The 12,031-nt window shown below is 45.7% G+C and overlaps 1 protein-coding gene across 2 annotated transcripts in view; it reads left to right on the top strand.

The window, feature by feature from the left end:
- Positions 1 to 6,539: 6,539 nt before the first annotated feature.
- Positions 6,540 to 12,031, top strand: part of LOC132824017 (microtubule-associated tyrosine carboxypeptidase-like) — a 41,222-nt gene continuing 35,730 nt past the window's right edge. Inside the window, exon 1 of one of the 2 annotated variants that reach the window (XM_060838248.1) lies at positions 6,540 to 6,832. The gene's annotated coding sequence lies outside the window, so the exon portion shown is untranslated. Of the gene's footprint in view, positions 6,833 to 7,047; positions 7,263 to 12,031 lie in introns of those variants that run through there. The other variant, XM_060838246.1, reaches the window with a different exon arrangement.

Genomic DNA, 12,031 nt, shown 5'->3' with positions numbered 1-12,031 from the left:
CAGGTTCTTACTTATTGACTAAAATTCCACCTTCAATGCCATAATTCCAAACAAGCTCATCTCCAAGCTCTGAGACTGTATCCCCTCTGTAACTGGATCCCCAACTTCCTGTCCTATAGACTGCAATCAGCAAGAATAGGCAACAACATTGCCTCCACCATAACCCTCAACACTGGTTCCCCACAAGGCTGCGTACTCAGCCCCCTTACTATATTCCTTATACACACACGGCAGTCCGTGCCAACTCCATTTACAAGTTTGCTGACAACACCACGATTGTAGGTCGGATCTCAAACAGTGGTGAGATGGAGTGCAGTAAGGAGATGGAGTACTTGCCACCATGGTGTAAAGACAATAATCTCTCCATCGACATTAGCAAAATGAAGGAGCTGGTCATTAACTTCAGGAAGTGAAACAGAGGGCACACCCCGGTCTGCATCAATGGTGCTGAGGCGGTGATGGTCGAGAGTGTCAAGCTCCTGGGAGTGACGGTCACTGACAGACTGCACTGGTCCACCCATGTGGGCACAATGGTCAAGAAAGCACAACAAAGCCTTTATGTCTTCAGGAGGCTAAGGAAATTCAGCATGTCCACAAGGACCCTTAGCAATTTTTAGAGATACATCCTACCTGTATGCATCACAGCGTGGTCTAGCAACTGCTCTACCCAAGACCGCAAGAAACTACAGAGATTTGTGAACACAGCCTGGTCCATTTTTTTTTGTTATCAAGGGGAAAGCAAACGCAAACTCTCCTCCTCCAAAACAGAGGAACCAACAGTTGCAGGAACACACTGACTGTGACCCAGACAGCACAGAGTCAGTTCCCGAATCTGAGGATCCCTGATTACATTTTTCATTTTACGCCACCACTGCCTAACTGCAGTACTGCTTCTCTTTTCCCCAGCACCCATGTGGGTGTGCAGGTGTGAGACATAGTTAAAGACAACAGCTGTACAAATCTTTATTCAATTTCCACCACCAGGAAGAAATGAAACACCCATGTGACAACCCAGTGATAAGCAATGCCCTTCTTAACCAGGGCAATGCTGTGTGATCAAAAAAGTGAAGGGGAGAGCAGGGATTAAATCAAAATAGAGTTGGAGGGGGAAATAAAACAGTCTACTCCCTGCGGTGCCCACCTCTCCCTGAACAGCTCAAGTGAGTTGGCATACACTACATGCTCCTTCTCCAGAGACACCCGGGGTCGGAGAAGAGGGGCAGGCAGTCGGCCCTAACGACTCCCTCCACGGCCCGCTGCCTGGACCAGTTTATGGCCAGTTTGGTCAGGCCCAGGAGCAGACCTACGAGGAGATCCTCTGACCTACCCTCCACCCTCCGCCCTGGGTGCCCAAAGTTCAGGAGCGTGGGACTGAAGTGCAGTCAAAAGCAGAGGAGAAGGTTCTCTACAAAACTGAAAAGGGAGTGCAAACACCCAGACCCTGTACATACATGGTCCACGGACTCCACAGCACCACAGAACAAGCAGTTGGGCTGGGAGTCTGTGAACCACCGCAATCTACAGTTGTAGGGGACAGCTGCATGCAGCACCCTCCACCCCAGATCCCCAAGAGAGAGGGGGAGGACTCCCACGTGTAGAGCCCTTCACTGGGGATCCCCACCACCCGGTGGCAAATGGGCACACCAAGGTGTGTCCGGACGGTGGATGAGAGAAAAGATGATGTGCAGCAGCAGTCTGTACAGGGCTCGCTGTGATACGTCCCTGAAGGGGAAAAATTAAAATTCCAGAGGCAGCTCAGGTTGTGGGGCACAGTCTCCCGCGAGAAGTATAGGGCCTTGGGGCCAATGTGAAATTCCGTCCGGGCTGGGGTGAGTGCAGACAGGATTCCACCGCACACCTGAGCATCCTCCAACTGGTGCAGTATGTCGGGTCCGAGCACCACCATCTTAAGGCGTCGAATGGCAGTGGCCACGAACTGTATATCTACTGCTGCTCTGCTCACTATATCCTGCAGCAGCATAGAGCCCAGACCCCCGCCAAACAGCACATCTCCAACCCTGTTCAACCTCGCTGCCTCAGCCCTCCCCTCTGACAGCTGCTTGAACCTGCGAGAACGGATTCCTGAGCAACAGCTCCCTGACGACATCCGCTAATCCTGTGATTCAACCACGTTCCAGATAGTGATCAGGTCCTGGTAAAAGACAGGCAACACCCTGAGAGTGACCTCCAAATCGTCACGATCGATGAACAGGGGCTATGTGTCGTTGTTGAGGTTATGCACCTGACAGAAAAAAAAACGTCGCCAGGGTGCAACACCTAGGAGGAGGCGCTACGTAAAGGTATCGCTGCAAAGTCTGAAGGTGGAAAGTCCCTGCTAGGGTATGAACGCATACCAGCGACTGACCACCCTCTTCAACAGGGAGACTCAGGACCTGTGCAGCGACCCAGTGCGTCTTTTTGTCACAGCCCAGTCTGTTATGCAACCAGCCTTCCATCTTTTTTTTGTGAGACACAATGAAAGACAACAGTGGTACAAATTGTTAGTCAATTTCCACCACCAGGAAGAAAGGAAACACTGGAGTGGCCAGTGACAAGCAGTGCCCTTCACATCAAAGGGCAATACTGCGTGATCAGAAAAGTGAAGGGGAAGGCAGGGATTAAATCAAAATAGAGTTGGGGGGGAAATGAAATTCTCCACTCCCTGCTGTGCCCACCTCTCCCTGAACAACTCCCAGCCTTCCATCTATTGGCTCCATCTTTTTGCTGCCTCAGGAAAGCAACCAACGTCAACAAAGATCCCTCCCACACCTGTTGTATCCTTTACCACCTTCTTCTAGTGGGCAGAGGATAAAGAAGTTTGAATACACATATGAACAGATTCAAGAACAGCCTCTTCCCCACTGTTATCAGACTTTGAATGCATCTCTCACATGGTAATACTCATCTCTCCAGCTGTGCACCTTCGCTGCGGCTGCAACACTGTATTCCACACTCTGTTCTGTCACCCTGATGCACCCTGTATGGTACAATCTGTCTGTACAGCATGCAGAACAACACTTTTCACAATGTCTCGGTACATGTGATAATAATAAACCAAATCAACTCAGGAGTTTTGATATCATCCAAGACAAAGCAGGCCCCTCAATTGGTAACCCATCCATCACCTTAACATTCTTACTGATACAGTTTGTCAGCATGTGCTGTACATTATGAACCAGGTTTCTTAGATTGTACCTTCCAAACCCATGCCATTTACCACCGAGAAGGACAAGGGCATCAGACGCATGGGAGGATCATCCTGAACAGGTTCCTTCCATCACACCATTCTGACTTGGAACAAGCTCGCTGTTCGCTGTAACTGGATCAATTCCCTTCAAATGCCACAATCGCAGCATTCACAAAAGCAGCTCAGCTACTTGCACAGGGACAATTAGGGATGGACAACAAATACTGCCGTGTCAATGATATTCACATCCCACAAAGAAATAAAATGTGATGTACATTGCTCTGCCGTTCGCTTTGCCAAACATGGGCTCACTGCCTGACTCCCCATGAGCATCAGAAAACAGTTAGATTTGTGCCATAAACATGAATGTATCTCACTGCAAACATTGAAGACTGATACTTCATATTGCTAAGATCCTGTCAATTCCATGAGTTAAGTCCACAGAATGAAGCTCAAACTTACAGTCCTGAAATGGCGAATAATTAAAACTGTCAAGTCTCACTTCAGCAGGCAGTAAGATGCTCATAAGGGTTTTTTTTTCTGAATCATTTTCTTTCCATTTCTTTATTTATCATTATATATCTAATTTGACTTTAATTCATCCTATCTCCACTACTGCTTTGTTCCCTTCTCTATCCTTAATTTTAATTTACTTTATAGATGGATCATTGGATTTAATGCTCAGGTTGACCTTACTTGGGGGTGTTGTTATCAGCTAGACTTTTCAACAATTTGTGGCCAAACTAATGCCATCACTAGTCACATTAAAAGTGCACCCTTTCCTTCTTTTATTTTTGTAGCCAGGACTTTATTCTCAGAGTAAGAAATTGTCACAAGGGAACTAAAGAGGACTGAGAATGGGAAGGAAGGACTACTTCTACTTGTCCCCAATTTAAGTAACTCCCTTTAAGGGCTGCATGCCATAGATTTATGATATTTGCAAAAGCTCTTAACATTTTCTGTACCTATTAAAGTTAACACAAGTAACTGTTAAACCTTGATGTTTGAAGGTTGTTGTCATTATGAGTGTGGTATGGGTACTGACTGATGGTGGTGAGGTGAGGGAAAAGTGGTGTTGGAAAGAGGAGTGATGGCAATGAACACTGTTGCAGTTGCAGGGAAAGAGGAGTGAGCTTTGTGGGGAGGACACAATTGAGGGGGACCAATGTTATCGGGGCATGCAGTTTCATGGGTGTGTGAGGAGAGTATTGCTGGGGGTGAGCATTATTGGGAGGGAAGGAAGCAGTGTATTGGGAAAATGAGGAGGTGGTCAGCATTGTGAATGTTAACTAGGGCATGGAGCAGGATGAGCATTGGCATGGGTAAGGGGGGAAGAGCATTGTTAGGAGGAGGTCGGGATCTAAGCATAATGGAGGGTATTGTGGAGGTGAGCCAAGTCAGGAGAGATATGAGACGTGAATCTTGTTTGGAAGGGGCTTGGGGCGGGCATTGTTGAGGATGTGGGAGGTCAGTTAGAGGGTGGGTGGGTTGCTAGGCCTTCATGAGCGGCTCCTGCTGTTGACCACTGTCCTTCACTTCAGATTAACAACAGGACAGTCCCAGGATAAATATCCTGGTAGGTATAGGCATAAAGCCCAGATCTCTACCTCTGAGGAGACCAACAGTGTGGAAAGAGGTCATTCAGCCCAACTTGTCTGCACCAAATCTTCAAACAGCATCCCATTTGGACCCAGTTTCCCCCCCCCCCCCCCCATCCTATCCCTGCAACCTCACATCTCCCATGGCTAATTCACCTAACCTGCACATCCCTGGACTCTATGGGGCAATTTAGCATGGCCAATCCATCTTTGGATTGTGTGAATAAACTACAGCACCCAGGGGAACCCACACAGACATGGAGAGACTGTGCAAACTCCACACAGTCACCCAAAGGCTGGAATTGAACCCTGATCCCTGGTACTGTGAGGCAGCAGTGCTAACCACTAAGCGACCATGCCCAAGGTCAGGACCTGGGACATTCTTCGAAGACCCTTGTCAGTGTAATTTTGCCCATTGAAAATTTAACATTCCTGAGTTAACTGTACAGGTCAGAGATCCCTCACACACTGCTTTGCAACAGCATCTGAACAAATGCCTCTGGTGCCACTATGAGATTGAGGTCATTGGGCTGATATTTTGCAGTCAAGGGTGAAGCTATAGTTCAAGTCCCTGATCTTGAATAAAGTACTCTGCAAGATCTGGCTGTCTCAATGTCAAAAGTTTCACCTCTGTCCTTGTGTTATTGAATGTAGCTTGGTAAATGTGGGAAGGACTTATCCATAAGTCCAGAGCCCTCGCAGTATCTGATACACCAGCTACTGTTGGGCCTTCCTCTTCTTTAGAGGCATGATGTGAAGGTACTAGTGTTGGACTTGGGCCGACTACGTCAGAACACACACATCAGGCTCTAGTGCAACAGGTTTATTTGAAATCAGAAGCTTTCAGGGCACTGCTCCTTTGTCAGGTGAAGTGACTGATGTAGGAGCAGTGCTTTGAAAGCTTGTGATTTCAAATAAACCTGTTGGACCATAACCTGGCGCAGTGTGGCTTCTGACTTTATTTACAGACACTAGTCCTGAACGCTGAAAGTGTGTGCAAATTCAGACGGGTGATGACAATGTTAAAAAAATACCCTATGAATCCTGACTCTAACTCAACTGTGCATGAAAATGACCAAGTCACAATGCTTACCATGAGGCATTTCATTCATTCATTTCTGTTCCTTTGTTTTACTGATATTTCTGATCTCTCTGTCACAACAGATATCTGGCTACTTAGTGGACAAAATGTCAGCTTCGGCAAGGCTAACAAAACAGAGTGAGTTGGAAAATGGGGACCTCACTCTCTGTGACACTCCAACTTGTTGGACTGTTTGTTACCACTGAATATAGGAAAAGAGAGAAAACAAGACCGGGAGTAGGCCAATTAGCCTTCTGCGCCTGCTCCTCATCTCAACACAATCATGGTTGAGGAAACAGTTTCTATCTGTTCCCCACCCCTCCCCAAAATACTTTATTCATAAAATTTGTACCAAAAAAAAATCCATTCCAATATTACAAAACTTGCAAGGAAATTCGGCTGGTAAAAGGTAAAATCGCCACAGTCCCAGAGGACCATCTGTCGGTTTAACCCGTGGGCTTGCTGCATTCCATACTATTGCAAACATCTGACGGTGCCACAAACCAAGTGTGACCCGCCAGGATCGGTAAAAGAGGCGAGCTGGCAGAGGAGGGCTGAATCTCACACTCTGGCGTTTTTTTTTCATTCATTCGTCAGCGGCAGCCGCAGTAATCCCCGCCCTCTTGGCTCAGAGCTGCGGCTGCTGTCTGTGTGTGTGTGTGTGTGGGGAAGGTTAAGGTGGGCCGCACTGTGAATCCCTCTGAATCTCATTCCTGTGGGAACGGGGCAAGTCGAATATCCTGGGATCGTCTGCTCCATGTCTTGAGTTAATGATAGCAAGCGTTGTCAGCTGTTTCCCTTCATATCCTTTCCCCTGCTCTGTCTTAGAATAGCGCCTCCTGCTTCCTCTGCACAGAAGATAAATCCTGCAAATGGAAGGTTTTTAAGCCCAGACTCTCTCCACCGCGAGAGGCTTTATCTGTATATGTATTTTTGGAGGGAACACGCTTTTATAACGGCTGACATGTAAGTGGGACGATTTTATATCCTTTTTCCCACCTCCAAAAAAAAAGTCCCAGATCGGACATTTGTCCAGGCACTGTCGCTTTTCTTAAGAAGAGTGATATTTTCAGATATGTCTGGGGCAGTTTGTGGTGGAGAATTCTGCGGCAGGTGGGATTACAAAGAGTGCTAAAATCGGCTGAGGGAGAGCCAGCATCGATCGTTCAGTGTAAGAGAGAAAGGGACTGTTTATTGTGGGGAATGATTCCCGCTCTGTACTGTATGAACAGCATTGTCTAACAGTCTGTTAATTGGACAAGCAGCAGGCGGGCCCATTGTGAGACCCGCCTTTACACACTTTTACCACAGAGTTCACTCTGATTCTTATTGTCCGCCGCGATTTGTTTGCCAAGGAGCAGTGCAGATGCTGAAATGATCTGGCAAGCGGAGCAGTGTAAGTTTATGTTTCGCTTGTCTGTGTTTTGTGTTTTTGTTTACCTGCTTGTCCAGGGCTTGAGTCCCCCATCCCTTCACCATCTGCTTCTATTGTTTGTTCCTGACCCACCCAGTGTCTGAGATTGACTCGGTGGCCGAATTGAGGAGCAGTTGTCAAGTTGCAAGCAAAGGCGATGACCAGGACTCCAACAGACTGATGTATGTTTGTGGAGTCCGGAGTCAGGCAAAATCAACGCCCAATGTTATTGTCTGCTCAGCTTTGAAAGGGTTCAAAAAGCTCTCTATTTCCACATTGTTTCGACAAAAAAAGAACTATTCTATTCTATATGATGTCGACTGACAGATCTCAGCAATGCCTAAACTACGGGTCGTAGACTGGCGAGTTCAGGTTCGTGATTTGAAAGAGAGAGAAAGATTTTCAAAAGATTTATGTAGTTGAGTCTACAATTAAAGATACACAAATACTGGTACTCGGGATTCAATTCTCTCGACCAGGACATTTACATCCAGAAGTATGGTGTGTGCAATCTGGATATGTACAAAATGTTTTTTTAAAGTGCGAGAATTTATTTTAAAATCCAGAACATACAATATATGCATTCTGAATATGTATAAAACCTTTTTAAAAATTCAAAAAAAAGCATGCAGTACGTGCATTTACAAACAAATCAAGTTTTTATTTAAAAATTCAGAACATACAATATACAAATTTTTGAAAAAAAAGAATTTATTTAAAAATTCAGGAGAGTCAGTAGGTTGCAATCTGAATGTGTACAAAACGGTTGATTTTTTTAATTTAAAAATTTCATGAATAATGCTCAACATTTCTGGAATTTCGGATCTTCAAAAGCCCACAGTCCCTCTGGGGTGCTGGACTGAAGGATAGAGAACAGCTTATTAAAACAAAGAGCAGAACAAAAGAAATGGTGAGGGGGCGTGGGAGACAGCGCTAGTGCGGACACAAGAGGAAAATGGAATTTCCCAAGAAATGCTTTAGTAGCGGTTCGGGGGTGGGGGTTATGTTACAAGGATAGGCGAAAGAATGAGGGACTGAACAGCTGGAGGAGGCACAGAATATGAGAACAGTGCAAGATTGATAGGACAGTCGAAATGGTAAGAGCGAGAGCGATTTGATCCGGGCTTGAGGGCAGAAGATGTGCTCATCCCAACAATCTCCGAATTTGTGTGCAATGTAAGGGAGATCACACTCTGCAGGATCTGCCATATTCCAGATTGGAGAATGTCATGGTAGGCAGGCAGATAGTGCAGTTCCTTTCACTCGCACGGGCAAGCGCCTGGGCTAAAATAGAAGTTGGGGTGGGAGAATGAGCTAAGAGTTTCGCATTGGGACTGGTGCTATTTGAATGCTGGCGCTGTGTAAATGCAAGATATAACGGAAGAAGGTTGACCGGATGCAGAGTTTGATGGGGATAGAAGATTTGTTCTTGCAGTGCACAACTGCTCCCATCCCACTGTCTGGCGTCCAAACCACTCCCTGAAAACAGAGACTGAGCAAAGTTTCTTTTCTCTCTGGTGAGCCTCTGGTACTATCTTCCTGAAAAGATAGCAACTTGAGTCCTTGAGTAGATAGAGTTTTGAGATTACAATCAAGGCCTGAGTGTCTGTTTTGTACTTGGCTCCACTTTCCTGCCTGCTCTTTCTATCCTTTCTGAGTTAGAACCTGGAAACAGGCCATTCAACCCACACCCACCCTCTGAAAGGCATCCCAACCAGACCCAAGCCATCCCTGTGACTCTGCATTTCAACCTAGGCTGCACCTCCATGGACACTACAGACCAATTAACCTAACCCACACATCATTATGAGTGTGGAGGAAACCCACATAGAAAGATGGAGAATGTGCAAACTCCATATAGACAGTCACCCAAAGCTAGAATTGAACGCAAGACAGCAATGCTAACCACTGAGCCACCATGCTGCCCATTCCTTGGAAGTCCAATGATCTGTTGATCTCAGTTTGAAATATACTAGGTGATGCACATCCACAGCCCCTGGGGTAAAGATTTCCAAAGATCTCAACCCTTTGACTGAAAACTTCATCCTCATCTCAGCCCTAAATATTTGGCCCCTCATCCTCAAACTTATGCCTGATTCCCGAACCGGGCAAGAAAATTTCAGTATTTACTCTGTTTAGTCCCTTCGTAACCATGAAAATTTCAGCAAGATCATCACTCCATTCCTCTAAGCTCACATCAAGGGACAGCACTGTCATCACTGAGACAAATTATGTGATCTTTTACTGCCTGCAATCCAAGTATTGTCCTCCCTTAAATATGGAGACCAAAACTGCACACCACTTTCCAGATAGTCTCACCGTAGAAAGATATTCTCTTCCAATCTGACTGTGATTAAAAACCAACATGTGATTTGTATTCCAAATGGCTTGTTGTACCTGCATTCTGATGTTTTTTACAATGCATGAACAAGTGCACACAGGTCTATCTAGATGTCAACGGTTACAATTTTCATGCTTTTGGGGAAAAAAAACTGCCTTTCTACGCGTAAAACCAAAGTGAATACCCCCCTCTCTTAACATAATTATACTCAATCAGTCATCTTATCCACATGCTTAACATGCATGCAATTGTCAAGATGAAAGTGGAGACTGCAGATGCTGGAGATTAGAGTTGAGAGTGTGGTGCTGGAAAAGCACAGCAGGTCAGGCAGCATCCGAGGAGCAGGAAAATCAAAGTTTCAGGCAAAGGTCCTCCATCAGGAATGAGGCTGGGAGTGTCAGGATGGAGAGATAAATGGGAGAGGGGTGGGATAGGTGGTTGGAGGTGGGGGTAAAGGTGATAGGTCAGAGGGGAGGGAGGAGTGGATAGGTGGGAACCATATTTGTAGCATCAGTCAATATATTGCTCTCTGTTTCTTTGGATAAGTCATTAATATTCGAGTAAAAAGTGAGGTCTGTAGATGCTGGAGATCAGAGCTGAAAATGTGTTGCTGGTTAAAGCACAGCAGGTTAGGCAGCATCCAAGGAACAGGAAATTCAACGTTTCGGGCCAAAGCCCTTCATCAAGAAAGGCTGATGAAGGGCTCTAGCCCGAAACGTTGAATTTCCTGTTCCTTGGATGCTGCCTAACCTGCTGTGCTTTAACCAGCAACACATTTTCAGCTAAGTCATTAATATTGTCCACTGTACCAAATGTGGTCATAATCTGTGAGTTTTTGTTGCTCATTTAGCCCCCTTCGGGTTTTTCAAGAGTTCAAAATTAAAAATAACCAACAGCAAAGTTTTAGTCTTGAAAAGGACAAAAGGTTATTTTATTGCACAACTATTGTTGAATGTTATTAAGTAAAAAGTGTTGAATTTATTCACCCCCAAACAGGTACAAAGATTAAAAGTAGGTCTAGATAAGTGACACTTATAAGGGTGGAAATAAGATCAGCCTATTATCATTGCAAGCCTGGGTTGATTAAAGGTTTTTCTTTCCAACGTGAAAGGGTTGCAAATTTGAGGTCAGAATTCAGCAGCCACAATGCCTTCTGTATTTGAATAGTTGGAGGTTTATTGCCAGAGGTACTGCGTGAAAGAGAATGCTCCTTTTATTTTGCTTCTGAGGCATCCAGATTGGTAGACTATTTCAATAAGGCAGATCTTAGCTGGTTTGTGATGTTCCATCTTCCTGTCCAAGACCCTTTCTCTCTGATTTTGTTCCTCAGAATTCTTCTTGGAGTTCTGATGAAATGGTGTCTCACATAGCTTGGCTTTATCACAACCAAAGCAAAATGGCTGCTAAGTTAACTTTTGTAGTATTTTTCCACAAAACAATGTCACTTATACTGCGGTTCCCTCACGTTTCTAAATGTTTATCACTTTTAAGAGCAAACACGTACCAAAACATAGTAAAATGTGATACAATGTGAAGCAAGTGAAACTCTCAGATTCCCTGTATCAAATATGGTTCAGTGGCAGTGTTCTTGGCTCATGAGCTGGAGGTTTCTGGGGTTAAATCAAACTCTCCAACTTGAGTACCTAACCCTGTGTGTCACTTGAGAGAACACTGCACCAACTAGGAGATAGTGGGGACTGCAGATGCTGGAGAGTCAGAGTTGATAAAGTGTAGTGCTGAATAAAGCACAGAAGGTCAGGCAGCATCTGAGGAGCAAGAGAGTCAATTTTTCAGGCATAACACTTAATCAGAACTGGGGAGGGGAAGGGTGACTGAGAAATAAATGGGGGGGGGGGGTGGGTGGGGCTAAGGGAAAGGTAGAAGGTGATTGTGATGGGTCAGTGAGAAGTGTGGAGCAGATAGGTGTGATGGAAGATGGACAGGTAAGTCAGACTAAGAGGGCAGAGCTGAGTCAGAGAGTTGGATCTGGGATGGGGTGTGGGGAGGGGAGATTTGGAAACTGGCAAATTCAATATTGAGGCCATGTGATTGTAGGCTCCTGAGGTGGAAGAGGAGGTGTTCCTCCTCCAGTTTTCAGGTGGTCTTGTTTAGGTAGTGAAGGAGGCCCAGAATGTCATGAGGGGGAGTGGGATGGGGAGTTGAAATGGATGGCCACTGGAAGGTGGGGATGGTTGGTGCATACAGACCAGAGATGTTTTCTGAACCATTCCGTGAGTCCTACCTGTCCATCTTCCTACCCACCTATCCGCTCTACACTTTCCACCGACCTATCACCATCACCTCCTATCTTCACCCACCCATTGCCATACCACCTACCTTTCCCCTAAACCCATTTATTTCTCAGGCCCCTTCCCCCTCCCCAGTCCTGAAGAAGGGTTATGCCCGAAAC

The sequence above is a fragment of the Hemiscyllium ocellatum genome, chromosome 17, assembly GCF_020745735.1.
Source record: "Hemiscyllium ocellatum isolate sHemOce1 chromosome 17, sHemOce1.pat.X.cur, whole genome shotgun sequence".
Classification (NCBI taxonomy): Eukaryota; Metazoa; Chordata; class Chondrichthyes; order Orectolobiformes; family Hemiscylliidae; genus Hemiscyllium; species Hemiscyllium ocellatum.
The sequence above is the reverse complement of the archived record's forward strand: the minus strand, read 5'-3'. Positions and strand labels throughout refer to the sequence as shown.